Source organism: Schistocerca piceifrons, unplaced genomic scaffold (assembly GCF_021461385.2).
Source record: "Schistocerca piceifrons isolate TAMUIC-IGC-003096 unplaced genomic scaffold, iqSchPice1.1 HiC_scaffold_936, whole genome shotgun sequence".
NCBI lineage: Eukaryota > Metazoa > Arthropoda > Insecta > Orthoptera > Acrididae > Schistocerca > Schistocerca piceifrons.
In genome coordinates this window covers 5,867,690-5,870,189 of record NW_025729208.1, presented here as the reverse complement: position 1 = coordinate 5,870,189, position 2,500 = coordinate 5,867,690, and positions in this window count along the sequence as shown.

Here is a 2,500-nt window from a genome sequence, read left to right as displayed (position 1 = left end):
AGAGTTATTTCCAATATGCGACATTCCCGCTGTCCGTATACATGAGCCGCGACCTGTACCACTTACGAGCGAGAGACGCGATCGCGTTGCTCACTGTACGGCGTCCGATACCGAGCCATCAGCATGTCGGTCCCCATGCGCGTTGCACTCGCACTCGCAGTCGCAAAAACGTGGGGCAAATATATTACGCGGAAGAGTTATAACAGACCGAGCCCCACTGCATGGGGGGAGTCTTTGTCACTAATGTACACAGATGGAACATTTTGGACTGGAACCAGATTACCCGTACACACGGCGCTGATTAGTAATCAATGCAGAGCCATCAAACTACAGCAAATATACACAACTGTCCGTATACATGCTGAAAGAGTCTGCCCAAAATGGGAACCACACGTCAGCCAGACACTCTGATCACGCACCACTCTCTGCTTCTAACAGGCGCACATACAATATGTAAGCACCAGCATGGAACAACATCCAGTGCATCTTCTCCGCCACATTACACAATCCACACTATCACAACCAGACCAGGAGGTCCGTGCGGAAAATACAATATCCCAGCCTTTCGACATCCACCATTGCGCAGACCAGGCACCAACACCCACACATGTCCTATACAACGGTGCACCCAACATCACAATAGTACCTCCTGTCACAGCGCACAAACAATGACATGAGTCAAAGACACAGGTCTCACACAAGCATAGAATTGGAGCGCCGCCTCTAATAAGCCAAAGGTGCATCCTGACGTGACAAATCTGATCATGTCACAAGCATTCACTTACTATAATCACTATCAACGAACCTGCCGCCCCCGCCCCCCCCCCCCCTACACCTTTCCGTACAACAACGTGTAACCTAACCTAACCTAACCTAACCTATGTTGTACCTTAACCTAACCTATGTTGTACCTTAACCTAACCTATGTTGTACCTTAACCTAACCTATGTTGTACCTTAACCTAACCTATGTTGTACCTTAACCTAACCTATGTTGTACCTTAACCTAACCTATGTTGTACCTTAACCTAACCCATGTTGTACCTTAACCTAACCCATGTTGTACCTTAACCTAACCCATGTTGTACCTTAACCTAACCCATGTTGTACCTTAACCTAACCCATGTTGTACCTTAACCTAACCCATGTTGTGCCTCAACCTAACCCATGTTGTGCCTCAACCTAACCCATGTTGTGCCTCAACCTAACCCATGTTGTGCCTCAACCTAACCCATGTTGTGCCTTAACCTAACCCATGTTGTGCCTCAACCTAACCCATGTTGTGCCTTAACCTAACCCATGTTGTGCCTTAACCTAACCCATGTTGTGCCTTAACCTAACCCATGTTGTGCCTTAACCTAACCCATGTTGTGCCTTAACCTAACCCATGTTGTGCCTTAACCTAACCCATGTTGTGCCTTAACCTAACCCATGTTGTGCCTTAACCTAACCCATGTTGTGCCTTAACCTAACCCATGTTGTCGCCTTAACGTAACCCACGTTGTCGCCTAAACCTGCTCTGTAATTGTTATACGACTCGTTCAATTACTGTAGTGTTGCCCACCCGCAACCCTCGCAATATAGTTCGCTACTCGCACTGCCCGCACCCCTGTGTATCGCTTCATGTTAAACACCTTGCAAGTCTTGCTCACTTTCCACATGCTCCTGCTGTACACTGTAATGTGGATGGCAGCAGGACGTACATGCCGCCCCTCCCCACGTCCCCACCTTGCCCCCTGCCTTCGCAAGCTGGTTGGTGAGAAGTTTGCATGTTCAATGCCCTTCGCATGCGACGTACTCAGGCTACGTTGTGGTGCGGCCTGTGTCAACTGTCCGCTGATGTCGTACGCGTGAACCACAATCTGTACTGCACATTCGTCCTTATGTACTGAATGATACATCGTGGCACATGTGTGACCGCACAACGACTGCGCCCAAAAACGGCGGACCATACAGTGCAAATATTGTGCACGCAGCTACGTGTCGTCTCCCTATGAGAGCTGGATTGCAGTGTGGTACGCCATAGAGACGTGTGGGAGGAACGGACGCCGTGGATGGCGATCAGCATGAGCTGTCTGTTGATGTATTCGGACCTAGTCGTCTCTCCTCACACACCGTGATGGCATGGTGCACCGCGTTCCATATCTGCGACATGCTACAGAGGCCGGTTGACAGTCGTTCGAGCAATGGACATCGCATACGTACGGGGGCCACCTTCCACGTATTGTCTAGGCGTGCACATTTTGTTGCGTGTATGTGGGCAGACGTAGTGTGGCGTGACACCTGACACAGGCATGCAATAATCGTTGAAGTTGCAAATGGCGATGGACGCCTGCGTTTTCTGGTGAAGTTACGCAAATGAACAAATGGTAACCTGTTGTGGTGCGGTTGTTCTCGCTAGGGGTGAATCGGTGATGGCGACGATAGGTTGAGGTACTAACCGGTTGTTCCAGCGATACCCACCATGCCGACGAAACTGAACGGCATCTGGGTGTGAAGCG